The following is a 19236-nucleotide window of genomic DNA, read 5'->3' as shown; positions in this document are numbered from 1 at the left end:
GGTTTCCATTTTAATGTCTCCCATTATTGTTTTGTTAGACATAGATGATATGAAGACAGACTCTGATGCATTATTTATCTTTCCCATAACTAATATCTGGGAAAAAACAAAAGTGAAATTTGACATAGAAAAACTTTTATCTAAGAGCCAGATCATATAAATGCATGTGGTTAAGATGCATTTTTGAGAGTTTTTTGGAAAGATTATGTGGAATGTTGATTTTGTAAGTAAATAAGAAACAGTGTCCTTTGTGTCTTATATATTATTTATGATTCTATTTTTTTAAATATTTTTTCACAAGAATATTTTGCTTGATCTTCAAATCGTCCATGTGTTGGGACTAGTTCACCTACTGGTCCATATCCACATAACTCATGCTTTACTGTCATAGACTGATGTGACACAGTGTAATAGAATATGATGCATTGCCTGAATTTAAAGGAACATGGACTATTTCTGGATCTGCTGTGCAGCATAAGATCTGTATCACATTTGAAACAAAGCTAACCAAGCAGACAGAGCAGAAAGATATGTATAGCATCCATTAATCAGGGTAGAGTATATATTTTTTCAGCATCTTACTCTATTTGCCTGGTATATTTTAAGTCTGAAACACAGAACAAAAATAGCCTTAGTGACCGTTCATATTGTTTTTTACATTACTGTCCTTAGAGAATCATCCCCTCAAAAAGATGAAAGCGATTTCATTTTGATTAAAAATGGTTAAATACGTTGTATTACATATATTCCTTCATTCCACCTTTTCTCACTGGGGAAACATTAAATATTCTGCAATGTATGCATTTTGATTAATAAAGAAATATATGACTATTAGTACCAAGCTGAGCTACTATCTGCCATTTAACCCAATCAAATTCAAAATAATTTAAAGCATGTTTTTTATAAGAACTGCAGGTATCAAATTATGTCAGATTTGAACTAAGGAGAATAAATAAGGTAATAGAATTAACTAAAAGAAGCATATTTACATAAGTGTGTGAAGTTATAGAAGACCTTCAGTTTAAGTAATACTTTAGAAGCTCTTTGAGGCATAACTGCCACACGTGCTCTAAAGAAGGCAACTTACAGGGGTGCCTGGTGGCTCAGTTGGTTGAGCATCCAGGTCTTGATTTGGCTCAGGTCATGATCTCAAGGTTGGTGGGTTTGAGCCCACATCAGGTTCTGCACTGACAGAGTGGATGGAGTCTGCTTGAGATCCTGTCTCCTTTTCTCTCTGCCCCTCCCCCACTTGCTCTCTGTATCTTTCTCAGAATAAATAAAAATAAGCTTTTTAAAAAAAGAAGGCAACTTACATCTCTCTCTGTTTGATAAGGTATGTTACCCATTTTCAAGTTCTTTTCATATAAGTTTACCCCATCTTTCCTACATATTTTAATATGTAAAATCCTTAAAGTTGGGCCACTGCTTCTTTCCTCCATTCATAGAATTTATTCACCCAGATTAGAGAAATAGGAACTACCAGATGTCAGACTGGCACATGTTTTCCCCATTTGGTCCCCCATTCTGGAAAGAGGTAGTAAAATACCTCTAACCTTACTGCAGTGAGGCATTTACTATTCAGACCCCACCCTTATCCAGAATTTCACTAGTATTTTTCAGGGTTTTTTTCCTTATCCATATGTCCTCTCTCCTGCTTTCCCTCATAGCTACATTCCATTCCTCTGAGATAATTACCCCTTGACCTTCCGGTTACTGACAAAATTACTTCTCAACGGTCTTTAAGTGATACAAACTATCAGTACATGTAGCTTGCTCCCAAAGCTTATCTCCATCCCTGACCTACTCACATCTTCCCAGATGCACTGAGATCACCTGTCTTTAGAAATCAGCCAGATGTGTTATGTCACATATGTGTCTTCCACCCCAAAACAATCATCTGTTCACCATTCCACCATGCTCATTAACCTTATCCTACTTTCCCAACTGGCCAACCTGTGCAACATGACTGGACACCTGAAGGTTGGAGAAGGGAACGTATGCTTGTGGGATGATGTTCAGTATTTATTTGATCTGTTCAGTTAACATGATCCCTCACAGCCAGTCTGTAAATAACATTTAGCAATTTTCCTTATAATTTTTCTATGTTTCCCTCCCCATTTTTTGTCTCACACCCACCCTGAACCCAGATGCAGACCCATTACTACATATGTGGTTTCTTCCCTCATCATTCTCATGCTGCAATCTATTTGAGGTGCAAAGGCTAGAATAATCTCTCACACATCTGTAATGTTTCCTTTCTCCTTACTGCATAAGAGTGACACTCTCCCATCCTCTTCCTGTCCCTTTCATCCCAATCAACTATATTTTTTTCTTAGTCCACTTCATGAATGATTCATTCAAGTCTATGTAATCTGTTGTTTGCAGAGAAATTGGAGTTTGGAAAGGAGAGAATTGGAAAGGAGAAATTCTCAGTTTCTTTGCATTTTTCCCTTCCCTTCTCTTTCCTTCCTTTTGTAAATGTATCCATTTATAGCCTCCTCCCCTCCCCTCCCTTCCCCTCCTCTTTCCTCTCTCTCCTCTCCTTTCCTTTCATCTATCTCCTCTTTCTGTCCTTTACTTTCATTCATTAGATACTTATTGAACACCTGATATGTTTAAGTACCTTGGGAGCTAGAAACTAAATCAACGTAATCCTACTTCAACTCAGGGAAGTAAGTAGCATGACATTAATCCTCGCAGCACATTTGTTAGGAAGTATTATTATCTATATTTCATAGAAGAGGAAACTAAAGTTGAGAAAGCTTTCATAATAAGTGGAAGTCACAATGCTAATAACAAATAATCTGAGATTCAAATCTAGGCATTCCCAATTCCAGAAATCATATTTTCCCCCCACAAAACTACTTGATTGAAATCTTTATCCACGAAATCTAAGGTACTAGTGAAGATATGGACTTCAGAAGATATGGATAAATGAATCCGAGGTCATAAAACAAAGCCAATATGCATAGAGGTAAAGAGGGGACAGTGGGATTTTGTGAAATAAACTGGAGGAATTAGAGAGGAATTTGTGCACCACTTGGTGAGGAGGTCTTGTCTACATTCACGACCATGCCATCTAAGGGTCCTCTGCAGTCCAGTGCAGGTCCTCAGATGCAAGAAGAAGGTCATAGCCGTGGAGCACTGCAAATGGGGCAACAGCATCAACAGGGTGAATGGGCAGGCCCTGGAAGATTGAGCTGCTCATGCAGCAATACAAACTACTGCACCTGTTTTGTTTCTGGGCAAGGAGTTGTTTGCCAGGGTGGACATCTGAGACTGAGTAAAAGGTGGTGGTCATGTGGCCCAGATTTACAGTCTTCCAGTCCACCTCCAAAGCTCTGGTGGCCTATTATCAGAAATACGTGGATGAGGCTTCCAAGAAAGAGATCAAAGACATCCTCATCCAGTACGACCAGATTCTGCTGGTTGCTGATCCCTGGTGCTGCGAATCCAAAAAGTTGGGCAGTCCTGGTGCCCGTGCTCCCTATCAAAAATCCTACGGATAGGCCTATTGTGAGGATCAGGGTTCACCTTTATAATAAGTAACTGGTGGGAATCAGGGTTCACCTTAATAATAAACTATTGTCACGGGGAAAATAAGGAATATCTAGGACATAAAATGGTAGAATTTTATGATGAATTTGGTATATGGATTACAGGCTAGAAGGTTTCTATAATGACTCAGAGGCTTCTGCCTTACATAATGGAATGTTTGATCTAGAATGGGATAAGGAGGTAAAATATTAATTGACTGCATGTGCATGTGTGAGACAGAAGAAAATATAGAATAATGAAAAAGAAGTATAGGACCAAGTTGTGAAGAGCTGCAACATTGACAGAGGGGCGATCTTAGTCAAGGGCCAATGAAGAGGAAATATGCTAGAAAGTACGTGCAGGAAAACAACAAGGGGAGCAGAAGAAAGATTTTAAAAGAAGGAATGTAAATAGCATCAAATGCTATTAAAATTAACACTGAAGTTTTTCATCAGATTTGGTGACTAAAGATCATAGCTAACCTTAGCAAGAGCTGTTTGAAGGGAAGTTTCCAGAGGTCAGAATGGGAATGGGTAAAGTTAGAAAATGGAGTCTGAAAGAGCAAGGGATCCTGCTATGGAGAAGTAGTGGTGCTGATCAAGAAAAGTTTTTAGAAGAAGTCATATTTTTTCCCCGTTTATCTTAACAACGTTTTGGAAAAAAATTCCAAATAATTAAAATAATTTGAGAATGTAGACTTGTAGTATAGTTTCCATATGCGTATTTAACTAGTCTCATATTTTTCACTAGTTTAATTCTATCTTTATTACTCTATTTTAAGAGCCTTAAAAGGACAGATTCATAAATCTAATTATTTTATATCCAATTATAATCTTATTTTAATGTAGTACACATATCAATATTGATCAATTAGTCATCGACTATTTATTGCAGATATACTATACATGAAATAGTTTTCTACTACAGACGGAAGTTCTCTATCAGAACTTCACTTAATATTATGTTTTCATTCAAATGATAACCTTAAAGTAGTAATTAATCATATTTTAGATTATGCCGTGAAATTTGAGTACCCAGATTTGCATTTGTAGTTTGCACTTTTTTTTTAATTCCCATATAAAGCCATGATTTGCTCTATGAAAAACTGTGTATTGATTCAAATGAAGGAATGTTGGGGGAAATTACATCCACATATGTATGTAAACCTCCAGATCAGAGAAGGCTATTCTGTGTTAACAGAATCACATTTGGTTAAATAACACATAACAATAAATAGATCCATCTGTATAGGTACCAAGTTTTTAAAACAGCAAATAATGAATGTACAATGAAATTTTATTTCTGTTTTTAAATGTTTATTTATTATTTTTGAGAGAGAGACAGAGTAAGCAGGGAAGAGGCAGAGAAAGAGGGAGACACAGAATCCAAAGTAGGCTCCAAGCTCTGAGCTGTCAGCGCAGAGCCCAATGTGGGGCTCAAACTCACAAGCCGTGATGTCATGACCTGAGCTGAAGTCAGACACTTAACCAACTGAGCCACTCCGGTGCCCCATGATGTTTCATTTCTCATTCTAATGTCTAGCAATAACAGATTGAATATCTATTTGAAATAGAGTATAATAGCAATAATATAAACATCTTATTCAAGGAAAAATGCAACTTTAAATAATCAAATAATACCTTATTAAATTAGGCAGACTCATGGTTAAATATGAGATCTGTTTTTCTTGAACCAGCAAAATATTGAAGTCATTAATAATTCTCACTTTGTACAACATCTTGGTGAATAGGGATTCTCCACTTTAAAATATTAAACTCAAAAATGCAAAGTCATATCTTATATAGAACTGGGCTTGTGCCTATCTCTTCCTACAAGTTATTCAACAATGGACCTTGACCCAGGGATATACAAGAACATACACAGTTGCAGTTCCACGAACACAGAGGTCCAATGGGCTCTGATGCCAGTGACAGCTCCAAGGAAGAAGCAAAACTTGGCTTGATCCTTGCTATAGATTGAATGTTTGTGTCCCCCTAAAGCTCATATATTGAAACCTAATGCCCAGTGTAATGGTATTTGGAAGTAGGGCCTTTGGGAGGAGCTTAGGTCTTAAGAGTAGAGCCCTCGTGAATGGGATTCATGCCCTTATAAGAGAGATCCCAAAGAGCTAGTTGTTTGTTTGTTTGTTTTCCTTTCAAAGTGAAGGCACAGAGAAAAGACCGTTTATGAACCAGGAAGTGGGTTCTTATTTCCCAGTCTGCCAGCACCTTGATCTTAAACTTCCCAGCCTCCAGAACTATAAGTTATAAAGTTCTGTTCTATATAATCCACTCAGTTTCTGGTATTTGGCTATAGCAGCCTGAATGGACTAAGGTAATCCTTAAAATTAGTATAGGCATTGACTCGATATTCTAGGAGAGGGAGACAAAATGAGCAAAAGTATATGGAGGTGCTCAGGAAAATGAGGGCTGCAGTTTAGCTGAAGACTGTGTAAAGTGATCAGAGGACATACAATTACAAAGTAGTCTGGGGCCAAGCTCTAGATTAAATGCTTTTACTGCTAGGCCAAGCCATTGAATCATATAAAGTTTCACTCTGGATTTATTGTAATTTCACACTGTTTTTACATAATTACATATCTCTTCCTGAGATTTTCAAGTTGCATAAAAAATATTTGCAAACTAGATATTTCTTCATATGAAACACATAAATCAGAAAAATAAAGAAAAAATTAAATAAAACTTTACTGAAACAACCATTGTGTTTCAGTTTAGTGTTTTTAGTGAAATTAGATTCATTATTAAGTTCACTATTCTTTTCCCCCACTATTTTGTGGCCCTTTCCTCATTGTGCTTCACATCATACCGGGAGGAAAGTGAGATAATATTCGTGTAATTACCTAACTTATTTCTTTACCACCCCATTTCTTTCTTTCATTTCATTTTTTTGTCTCTATGAAAAACATTAAAATATTTATAATTACAACCCTTTATTCCTTTCATTTTCTTTCATTTTGTTCATGCGAATTCTCCAATTGAGGAATCTGTGTTATCTTCAGAAATGTTTTGTGTCTTAAAAATGGAATAAAAAGGACAACTGATAAAGATATTGCTTTTTCCTTCATTAGTAGACCTCAGACTTAATATTTATCATTGTTTTTGTGGATGTCTTTTATATATTTAAACTGCCAACATATAAGAGATGACCAATAAAAGCATACACATACTTTTAAGTTAAACAAATTTCATTTAACATTTTAAATTAATGTACTAAATGAGAACATTGATTTGCACACTTCATGACATACTAGTTCTATTCTGATTTTCATAGAATTCTGTAAGGAAATGCCAACAGAAGAAATTACCTCTTATTTTAATATTCTCCCAGAGAAGTCATCTTACACTACAGAACACTCTTGAAAACAACAACTTGCTAAAATTTTAAAGATAGCCTCCTTCCAGCAATCAGAATTTCTTCAGAAGTAGAACCTTTTCCAAACATATTAATATTTTCAAAAAGATGATAACCCTGTCAGGGATTAGACTGTCTCCAGGGTTAAAACCATAATCTGGTAAATAATTTCAACAGAGGACTTTCTTTCTCCCTGAATAGAAAACTTCCTCACCAGGGAATCCCACAGATACTCATTTCTTCAAAGACAGGACCATTTAAACATGTCAGAATCTTCAAAGTGGAAAACATGCCACCCCTTAGCAAAATGAAGTCTTTTAAAGTAGAAGCCCAACAGCATTATGAAGGCTCTGAAAGAAAATTCCCACAGCTCTACAAAATACTGCTTTCAGTACCCAAGTCTCAGATTATAATTTAAAAATGTTATGCAGATCATACGCAATCTACTTTTTAAAAAAAAAATAGACTTCAGTTTTTAGAGTAGTTTCAGGTTCACAGCAAAATTGAGCACAAAGAAAAGAGAGATTACATATACTTTCTGCCCCCTCACATGTACAGTTTCCCCAACTATTACTATCCCCCACCAGCGTGGTACTTTTGTTGCAACTGAGGAACCTACAGTGACACATCATTATCACCCAAAGTCCATAGTTTACATGAGGGTTCATTCCTGGTGTTGTGCATTCTATGGGTTTGGACAGGTATCAATGTTATGTATCATACCAAGTAGTTTCACCCCCTAAAACTCCTCTGTGCTCTGCCTAGTCATCTCTCCTCCCCTTTAACCCCTACTAACCACTGATGTTTTTACTGTCTCCATAGTGTTGCATTTTCCAGAATATCATATAGTTAGAATCGTGTAATACATATCCTTTTCAAATTGGCTTCTTTCTATTTTTTAGAATAATAAATGTTTATGAAGCTGACCCATATTCAATGTTTATAAAATCAAAATAATATGGATAAGAAGAGACTTGAAGTCAACTCATTAAATAATAGGACTAGCATGTACTTCTCAAGGTCTTTTTTAAAATTTTAATTCCATATAGTTAACATGTAGTGTTATATTAGTTTCAAGTGTACAATCAAATTGGCTTTCAATTAGTGATATGCACATAAGTTTCCTCCATGTCTTTTCATGGCTTTATAGCTCATTTCTTTTTGGCACCAAATAATATTTCATTATCTGAATTACCACAGTTTTTCCACTCTTCTACTGAAGGGCAACTTAATTGCTTACAAGTTTTGGCACTTATGAATAATGCTACTATAATTATGTAGGTAGGACATAAGTTTTCAATTTCTTTGGGTAAATATCAAACACTGCTGTGGCTGGATAGTATGGTGAAAGTACATTTAGTTTTGTAAGAAACTGCCAAACTAACTTGCACGGTAGCTCTATCATTTTGTACATCTACCAGTGATAAATGAGAGTTCCTGTTGCTCCACATCCTTGCCAGCATTTGGTGTTGTCAGTGTTCTGACATTTGACCATTCTAATAGGTAGCTAATAGTATCTAATAGTATCTTGTGTTTTTTTTTTTTAAATTTTTTTCAACGTTTTTTATTTATTTTTGGGACAGAGAGAGACAGAGCATGAACGGGGGAGGGGCAGAGAGAGGGAGACACAGAATCGGAAACAGGCTCCAGGCTCCGAGCCATCAGCCCAGAGCCTGACGTGGGGCTCGAACTCACGGACCGCGAGATCGTGACCTGGCTGAAGTCGGACGCTTAACCGACTGCGCCACCCAGGCGCCCCAATAGTATCTTGTTTTAATTTGCATTTCCATGAAGACATATGATGTGGAGCATATTTTAATATGATTATTTGCATCCATATAATATTTGTGTGGTGTCTATCCAGAACTTTGGCCCATGTTTAATTGGGTTATTTGTTGTCTTATTGTTGAGTTTGAATGTTCTTTGTGTGAACATATATATATATATGTATATATATATATATTTTTTTTTTTAAACAACACTTTCTCAGAAATATTGTTTTTGGAAATATTTCCTCCCAAATTGTGGTTTGTTTCTTTTTTTTATTATTGTTTTGACATTCTTCTGTAGAGAAGAAATTTTTAATTTTAATAAACTCCAGTTTATCAATTCTTCAATGGATTTTGCCATTGGTGTTGTATGTAAAAAGTCATTGCTATACCCAAGGTCATCTAGAGTTTCTGTGTTGTTTTCTAGAAATTTTATAGTTTCACATTTTACACTTAGGTCCATGATCCATTTTGAGTTAATTTTTTTAAAGAGTATAAGGTCTGTGTCTAGATTCCTTTTTTTTTTTTTTTTTTTGCATCTGAATATCCAGTTTTCCAGCACCATTTATTGAAAAAAATTATCTTTGCTGCATCAATTACCTTTGTTTCTTTGTCAAAGCTTAGTTGACTATATTTATGCAGATATATTTTTGGGCTTTCTATTCTGTTCCATTGATCTATTTGTCTATTATTTTGCCAGTACCAAATTGTCTTGATTACTGTAGCTTAATTGTAAATCTTGAAGTCGGGTATTGTCATCCTCCAACTTTGTTCTTCTCCTTCAATACTATGTAGGATATTCTCAGTCTTTTGCCTTTCCATATAAAATTTAGGATCAGTTAGCTGATATCCACAAAATAACTTGCTGAGATTTTGATTGAGGCTGTACTGAACCTGCAGATCGAGTTGTGAAGAACTGATATGTTTATATACAATCTACTTTTGAAATGTTCCCATTTGATTTGAACCATTTTAACTGTTAAGTAAAATATGGTAAGATCTACTTATCAAGAAAATAAGATTAGTGTCAAAAGCTATATTTCTATATTCCTTTAACTCTCATATAAGAATCCAGGGGAAAATAGTATGTAAATGATGAACAAAACCCTATGGTTTTGAATCATGTAACACAGTTTTACCTTACTTCATGTTATGTGTGATCTCGAGGAGGAGCCTACAAGTCAGGAGAACAAGTTCTGTGATGACAAGTAAGTCATCTGGACTGCTGTACTTTTCTCTTTAGGTAAAAACGTTTATCTGCTTCATCCACTTGACTGACACACTGTGAGGTTGAGTTAATCTTAGGGAAAACTGTGAAAAGTGATGAGTGCTAAGCCATCATCACCATGGTCATCATTGTCAAGTACACAATTGCCACAATTTTCCATCCCAGAAATTTGCATGTAGCCAAATAATCCTTTTTTTTTTTTGTCTAAATTTCAAATTTGTTTGGGTTGTGAGAGTTTTGGACATAAAATGGTATCATAATTACAAGTAAATTGAATGTCTAAGAAAAGTTACTGAAATGCATAGATGTTAGAGGAAAGAACAGAAAACTTTTGCAGTAATTTTTACTTTCTACCATTTATTGCATTGTTACTTATTATTTCTATATTTACATTTTATTATTATCAGTGTAGTCTAAGTATTGTTTGTAATAGAAAATATAATTTTATTCCTATTTATAGTATTCTATTTCTAAAAACATATGGAAAGCTGATTCAGAATATATTAAATTTAAGATTATGGGGATCAGGAGCAGGTCATGGGTTAGGTTAATCCTCTTTTCTCTCCTTCAATTATTTGTTTTCCCAAGGTGGTTATTTCATTCTACAATTGAAAGAGGACTAAAACATGGAGCGTGTGTGTATGTGTCTCTGTGTGTCTGTGTCTCTGTGTCTGTCTGTATGACTCAAATATATGATAGAATAGAACTCAGTATAATAAATGATACAGTTTTATAGACCATTTAAAATGTACACATGGCCAGAACTCACCGTGAGCAAAATTAAATGAATTTGAATTTCTGAATTGAAATTTGTGGTTACAAAGGTTTGGGGTTAATTGATATTACGTTTTTCTGCCTATTAGTCTCTGTGTCTTATTCATAGTCAACTGAAGCCACCTCACAAATCTTTGTAGTTCCATATCCCAGGACAGCTTTCCACCTAGTAACAGATTCACTTAATACATTCTCAACTCTTTAGCTCTTTGGGCAAACTGATTTTCTGGACTCCCAATGCTTTTCTGACCAGAATTTTGAGAATTTTCTGACTGCTTCCCTAGGAGCAGGGCTGCCTTAGCATCCTTGCCGTGTCAGTCCTTGAACAGGAATAGCCTGTGGGAAGCGCAGCTTTGGTGCAAACTCTGGGTCTGAGAGGAATGAGCTAAGGCCCAAGGTCAATTATCCTTTGTTGCAGTTGGGAAAGATCTGAGAGGCTTATTTTCATGGCCACCATAGTGGATGAGAGCTAGTTTATTATCAAAGGAACTCCTGGGGCCAAGAAAATGAAAATATCAAAAGAAAATCAAAATGTTTAAGTACCTGTAATGTTCCAGGTGTTTTCAGTGTCTTAACACTTGTTAACTCTTTTACTTTTTATTATTTTTAAACGTTTTATTATTTATTTGTGAGAGAGAGAGAACGTGAGCAGGGGAAGTGCAGAGAGAGAGAGGCGGGGGGGGGGGGCGGGGCACAGAAGATCTGAAACAGAGAATCTGACAGCACAAAGCCCCACAGGGGCCTGAACCCATAAAAGGTGAGATCATGACGTGAACCAAAGTCAGACGCTCAAGCTCAACCGACTGAGCCATCCAGGCACCCCACACTTGTTATCTCTTTTAAATTTTACAAAACCCCAAAGAGTAAATCTTACTATCCTGATATCAAATATATAAATATGAACATATAAAAACTGACATCATCTTAATTTTAAGGAGATACTTGAATAGTAAACAACACTATGTTAAAACTCAGTTGCTAAATGGATGCCTCTGATGGGTTATAGAAAATATGTTATCAGTATCATCACCAATTTCATCAGAAAAATCTTAAGTAATGTGAAGCTCAAAGTTTATCACTGGCAGAAAACACCATTGGTTTCTTCCTCTGACAAGTTTATTTTAATCATTTTCAATAAAGTATCTCCCAAATATCCATGCCTGAATAACAATAGTTTGTCATTAATTCTTTCAAGTAAAATGATATTCCATGAAAGACTAGCTAGTTCAGCTTGTGATTCATTTTTGCAAGTGCTTCTCCTCCAGATAACCATCGTACTGCAGCATATAGCAAAAGTGCATTTTGTATACTTCCCACCTCATCACACGGTTATTAAAATGAGGTGTACTCAAGTGTCAAGATTTAATAAAATCATAAATTTCTATTGCTTTACTGAGATATTCTTAAGGGAAGCTCTTCATTTAATTAATTAGTTGAACTATTTATTTATTAAATGTGGATCTGTGGTGGTGAGAAATAACCATGACTTCTAGTGGTGTGGTGCAAACTGCCAGCAGCTGTATCCACCTCTACTTTTTGTACCATTGGTGCAATTATGAACACAGTGAAAGAAATAAAGTAAATGCGTTAGTATTATTATGACAAAGTTTGATCGTGTGTATCCACTAAAAGTATCTTGGGTGGCCGAGGGGTCCAGACCACATTGTAAAATATTGTTCACGGTTGTAGTTAAGAACTCTTGAGACTATCCTAGAATATGTGTTCCATGAGGGCAGGGATCTTTATTTTGTTCATTTATGTGTTCCAAGCACTCAGAATGATCAGTAACACATGATGTAAATATAAAAGTATTACCTGTTGCATTAAAGAAAGAAACATTGAAATCCTGAATTTTGATCCCTCTCCTCTCCCAGATACCCTCGTCACCAATCAGAGTATGTGCTGAATGGTTTTGTGATTTCCTTCTCTAATTTTTAAAAGAGATAATATAAGTACCTAGCTTACAGGTTTGTTTTAAAGATGAAATGTGAAAATGCATTAGAATGCTTCATAAAATGACCAACACAAGGTAGTGATATTCCATTATTTAAAAATATGTTGAAAAAAATACATATATTAAGGTTCAATAATTGTCTCAGTTATAGTTATAGCTGGTTCTTTTGCCTATAATAATGTTGCAATCAGAAGAGTGAAGTATCATATATAAATGAAAACTTGGGATAGCAGGTCAAGGCTTAGATGGTAGCTCCAGAATGACTTCAGGCACTCAAGCTTCTATTTTTTCTGCACTAATATCCTACCACAGGCCATGTCTTGATCTAGTGTAGCTGCTGAAGCTTCAGTTTTTGCTTCTGCAGTGCAGGCCAGAAGATGGAAGAAAGATAGAAAGGGTTTTTAAGAAGTCTGACCTCAGCTGAATCAGCTCCCTTTAAAAAGGTTTCTCAGAAGTCTCATACCTCATATTTACATTTCTTTTGGCCATAGCACCGTAACATACAAAGGAAGCAGAGAAGTTAGTCTTTTATTCTATGTGTCAATGCACCTACCTAAAAACTGGGGTTCCTATACTAAGGAGAAAGAAGAAAACTGATGGTGTCCACCTATCACTGGAACAATGTAATAGTTGCTATGTAACCTATAATGTGGGTATATTCTATCGTCTGATTGATGCAGATGCTTTTTGCTCCTCTGTGGACATAACAACTCTTTGACCTAACACTGAACTCAGCACCTTACCATAGGCCTTTAACCTTACTAAGGGACAGAGATTGTGCATCAGACTATATCTACTGCCTGTATGCTCTCCCCAGGATCAAGCGATGGGAATCTCTATGGACAGTGCATCAAATGTGATTCAGCTACACCGATGACTAACCATTTTAGGCTGAACTGAGGAGCACTACAGCTATCCACGTTTCCTGAATCTTATCCCAATTATATTTCATTTAATAACGCTCAGTGAAATATCTGGTGGCAGGGGAAATGAAACTACATGCTTTTATGGGATCATTCATCAAGAACTAATTGAAGCGTTCATACAGTTTAGCGCTGATAAAACAGCGTTACGATAAACAATAACAAAATTCACCAGAGAAGGATTTGTTTTGCCGTGAGGAAAATGGTTCCGTTTCATCCTGGGATTCCTGGTTAAAAGAGTCTCCAATGTACAAAGGGATAAACGCAGACCCCCCTGCATAATGACGGGGTGGAAGCTGTGTCAAATGTATTAGTGTTGCTCCACTGCAGCCATTCTCCTCCTAAGTATTTGCTATTGTGTGGGACTCTGGCAAGAGGCTGCAGGACCAATGGGATTTTTAAAAGTTTCTTTTTGCTATTGATTGTTACTATGCTTGAAGCAGCTCCTTCACAGCATTTATTGGAAAATACAGAAAAATCTTAAAGTGTACTTTAACAAGTTCAGCTTTTCTTAAATCCCAATTTAAGAAGTTCCTTTTTGAATACTTCTGCATATGGAGTTAGTTGGCTTTTTGTCACTGCAATCCCTGTTCCTCCACACGTGGTACTTGGACATCTGGCTGAATTGAAAAGGAGGAAATAGAAAATGGATACCTTACACCTTACCACTTTGGGGGGAGGGATTGAAAGGAAATAGTAGCAAAACGAAATGTATGAGAAATGTGCCACAAACTGCTGTGAACCTGAACATTTATTTGCTATATTTATATGACTTAAATGGCAGTAAGCGTGATACGATAGGTGCAGAATTTACTGGGTAATTGGTATATCTTATATAAAATGACCACAGATTTTATTGGTAAAACATATTACCCAGATTCAACTTAACTGTAAGCAATAAGACTAGTCTCTTCTATCAACACCACTTTAATATTGTTTAAATAGCATTATATGGATACAGATTTTAGATAAAAGATCAACATATAAGAAGGCTCATGAGATGATATGAACAAGCATCTTTCACAGACACCACTAATATATATTAGTGTGTTTTGAAAAACCTGCCTATAAAACAAGAAACTCTGGTAATATAGTTATGGTCAAATATTATAGCTTTAAGGTGCAAATTTTTGTTCAAATTTGCCTTGCATTATAAAAGTAACTTCTATTAAGGGCTTTTTAAACAGTAGTTTTCTAAAATTCTTAATACATTTTCAACAAAGCACTGCCAAGCCTAAATTATTCCCCAAAATGAGAAGGATTTTTATTTTTTTTAAAAAATTCTTTTTTTTTAACGTTTATTTATTTTTGAGACAGAGAGAGACAGAGCATGAATGGGGGAGGGTCAGAGAGAGAGGGAGACACAGAATCTGAAACAGGCTCCAGGCTCTGAGCGGTCAGCACAGAGCCCGACACGGGGCTCGAACTCATGGACCGTGAGATCATGACCTGAGCCGAAGTTGGATGCTTAACTGACTGAGCCACCCAGGCGCCCCGAGAAGGATTTTTAAAAACCACAATCACTCTTTGGATTGGCTAAGAAGTAGAATCGATGCTTAGTTTCCAGTCACTTCAGTTAATTTGTAGCACCATTAATAAGTGAACTATAAATTCCTATTATGACACATAAGAAGTATCAATTTAGTAGATATGTTGAAGGATAAAATTATGATTGTAGATTTTGTAGCTTTCATATTGTAAACCATATTTGACTTTCCATGTAGATTTGCCAAATAGAATTTGATAGCAAAGGCATCTGAAAATGGGAATGACAGATTAGCATGAATTAAGACAGCACCCTGCTGTAATTCTTCCACTGTGGTTCTCAAACACATTAGGCAGCTTCTCCACCAGTACTTCCCTTCTGTATGACACCTTCTTTCTCAGGATTCCCACAGGACTTGCTCAGTCATATCTTTCAGACCTCGAACAAATGCTACCTTCTCAATGAGCACTTCCTGACCACCTTATTTTGTATCACAACTCACACTCCCCCACCCCCAACTCATATACCCTAATGGCTACCTGACTTATTTTTCTTTATTAACACTTATTAGCATCTGACACCCTATGTATACATAGTTTTTGGCTTGGTATCTAATGACACGTTTTAGCATTTAGACTCTGTAAGGGCAGGTGGTGTGTATGTTTTGTTCACTGTTTGATCCCAGAGCCTAAAATATGACAGATTCAGTGACATATGTTGAGTGAATGGATTACGTTCTAGATCTTCCATATCTTATACACAAGTTCTTTGAGCACAGGCAAGTTACTTAGCCTACTGGTTTCTGTTTCTTTATCTACAAAACATGAGAAATAATGATGCCTGCTACATTTTGTGGATTAAATGAAACACTGTGGATGAAAGCTTTTTCTAAAGGCAAATGTTCACTGTTGGCATATCAAATGGCTTTAAGGAAACTGTGTGGAGGTAATAGATTTCGCTTTGCTTGGATTATCTGGTTCAGAGGAGACCTAGACTTGGATTACGGTGTTGGCTTTGGTATACAAATCAAAGTCAAAGCTATGAACTCTTTGCCTATTCTAAGTTGTTAGTAACACAGCAATCAGTTGATCTTGTGACAAAAAGCAGGCAGTGATTTATAAAGACATGTTTAGAGGTAACATGTAGATGCAAGATAGAATTTAAGGGATGGAAATTAGGTGGGGTGAGGGTAGTAGGATGCTAAAGCCAACTGGCCTACGTGAGAAATAAACTGGTGAGTGTGGCCTTGTTTAAAGTATGCTATCAAGAAAAGTGAGGCTTCATAGAAAGGGTAGTGTGGTGATTAATTATATGTGTCAATTTGGTTATGCTATGGTGTCAAATGCTTGGTCAAACATTAGTCTAGATGTTTCCAGGAGGTTCTTTTGTATATGTGATTAACATTTACAATCAGCTGACTTTAAGTAAAGGACATTTCCCTTGGTAATGTGGATGGTGGGTCTCATCCAACCATTTGAAAGCCTTAAGAGCAAAACGCTGCAGTTTCCTGGAGAAGGAATTCTGCCTCAGGATTGTAACATAGAAATCATGCTGAGTTTCCAGCCTGTCTGTCTGTCCTATGGATTAGCTAGCTCCCACATTCCTGGGAGCCAATGCCTTAAAATAAAACTCTCTCTCTCTCTCTCTCTCTCTCTCTTTCTGTCTCTCTCTGGCTCCCTCTTTCTTTTTCTCTCTCATTAGTTCTGTTTCTTTAGAGAACCCTGATCGATACAAGTAGTAATCTGTGGTTTACAACTGTGAAAATTAAATAAAACAGTGTGTGCTAATTTCATAATAAAATCCTAGCACACAGTAGGTGCTCAAAAATGGTCATTCTCATCATGGTGATGGTGGTGGAGGTTATCAGGTAATGTGTTTACCAAATGGAGTTTGGTCCTCAATTAGCCTATGAGAGCACCCACTGAGTACCTAAAATTTGGTGACTGATTTAACAAGTCAAATTCAAATAAATAAAAGTTCAGTCAATTATAAAACACACTCAAAATATTAAGTAGAGGAGCAAATTTGTTTATTTTTTTATTTTTTTTATTTTTTTTTATTTTTTTTAACTTTTATTTATTTTTGAGACAGAGAGAGACACAGCATGAACGGGGGAGGGGCAGAGAGAGAGGGAGACACAGAATCGGAAGCAGGCTCCAGCCTCTGAGCCATCAGCCCAGAGCCCGAAGCGGGCTGGAACTCACGGACCTCGAGATCGTGACCTGAGTCGAAGTCGGACGCTCAACCGACTGAGCCACCCAGGCGCCCCGCAAATTTGTTTATGTAGCTATAGTGAGAACAGTGTTTAGACAGGGTATAAATTTTTGAACAAACAGCCTGGGATTCAAATACCATCTTTGCATCTTACCTGTATGTGATCTTATCTGTGAAATGGGTATTGTAATGCTTTCCCCACAGACTTGCTGTGCAACTTTAGTAAAGTAAATTATATAAAACATCCAAAACTGTGCCTGTCATATTTTGCTCCTCATTTCCCTAAGGCACAATAAGTTAACATCAAGTTTCCTAATTTTTTTTTTTTAATTTTTTTTTTCAACGTTTATTTATTTTTGGGACAGAGAGAGACAGAGCATGAACGGGGGAGGGGCAGAGAGAGAGGGAGACACAGAATCGGAAACAGGCTCCAGGCCCCGAGCCATCAGCCCAGAGCCCGACGCGGGGCTCGAACTCACGGACCGTGAGATCGTGACCTGGCTGAAGTCGGACGCTTAACCGACTGCGCCACCCAGGCGCCCCAAGTTTCCTAATTTTTGAAATTTCAACTTTAGCCCTTGTATGCCAAAAGGGAGGTCAATTTCAAATTCCATAATTGGCGATAGACATTTTTCTTTTTCCCTCCAGATAACTGAAACTTTACTGAGAGAAAAGAATGTTTGATAAGGCACAAGCAATTTTTAATGCAGTCTCACATTGACTAAAGCTTCATAGAGAAGAAAAGGGTAGCTGCCTTACCAGACAGGGGGTGCATAGTTAAAGCCTCTCACCCTTATAGGCAGGTACATCAGAGAGGGGTTAGATGCACCCCAAAACCAATGATCCTCACAAGTCCCTCACAAGTCCTCTAGGGCATCTTTGGTGGACTCAAGAGCAGCAACAAGGCCCAGGGTTGAGCTCTGTCGCTGCAGAGTCTATTACGGGACACTGATAATAAAGCCGAGTGCCCTATAGAGAAAGAAACCAGAATCATTGTCGTGTTATAAAATATATATTTTACTGTATGTCCATATGATGTGTATTTTATTATCAGTAGTGCTTATTAATGAAGAGTTATTAATGAATAACTATTCATTCTCAGGAGTATCATTTAACTTGAAATAAATAAAGAAACTGAGTGTGGTTTTAATATTATAAATGTACCTTCTAAAAATACAAGAGAAAGTTGCTTTTTATAGGAAGGAAGGAATGGAGTGTTTCAATTATAATATTATTTCTTGAAATTTAGGGCATATTAAAGGATACTTTAAAAAAACTATTTTGGGGCACCTGGGTGACTCAGTTGGATAAGCCTCCTACTTCAGTTCAGGTCATGATCTTGCAGTCCACGGGTTTGAGCCCTGTGTTGGGCACTGTGTTAACAGCTCAGAGCCTGGAGCCTGCTTTGGATTCTGTGCTCCCTCTCTCTCTCTTCCCCTCCCCGCTCACTCTCTGTCTCTGTCTCTCAAAATCACACAAAAATATTAAAAAAAAATCAAAAACTATTTTGGTATGTTATAAAAGGATTATATGTCATTTAAATTATTGACAAACTTGAGGAATTGTTCCATGTAACCAAAAAATAATGATAGTAGTAGTAATAGTAATCCTTTTTAAAGAAAGTTTACTTATTTATTGTGTGTGTGTGTGTGTGTGTGAGAGAGAGAGAGAGAGAGAGAGAGAGCATGGGGAAGGGGCAGAGAGAGGAGAGAATCTAAAGCAGAGAGAATCTGTGCTGTTAGGACAGAGCCTGACATGAGGCTTGATCCCACAAACCATGAGATCATGACTTGAGCAGAAACCAAGAGTCAGAGGCTTACCCAACTGAGCCACCCGGGTGCCCCAGTAATTGTAACACTTATAAAAGCAGAATGCACATTGCCAGGTAGGCTGACAGAGTGTGCCAGGGCGAAGGCTCTGGCCAGCACCCTTGCAATAGAACATCCCTGGGGCAGCTCAGGAAGGCTGGTGAGTCTGGC

At 36.8% G+C, this 19236-nt stretch overlaps 1 pseudogene; it reads left to right on the top strand.

Moving 5' to 3' along the window:
- The first annotated feature begins 3072 nt into the window (after positions 1 to 3072).
- LOC124529119 (40S ribosomal protein S16-like) lies at positions 3073 to 3509 on the top strand (annotated as a pseudogene).
- The last annotated feature ends 15727 nt before the right edge of the window (positions 3510 to 19236 follow it).

Source organism: Lynx rufus, unplaced genomic scaffold (assembly GCF_022079265.1).
Source record: "Lynx rufus isolate CCGP_SWC_20201006 ecotype Redwood Valley unplaced genomic scaffold, mLynRuf1.p SCAF_6, whole genome shotgun sequence".
NCBI lineage: Eukaryota > Metazoa > Chordata > Mammalia > Carnivora > Felidae > Lynx > Lynx rufus.
The sequence above is the reverse complement of the archived record's forward strand: the minus strand, read 5'-3'. Positions and strand labels throughout refer to the sequence as shown.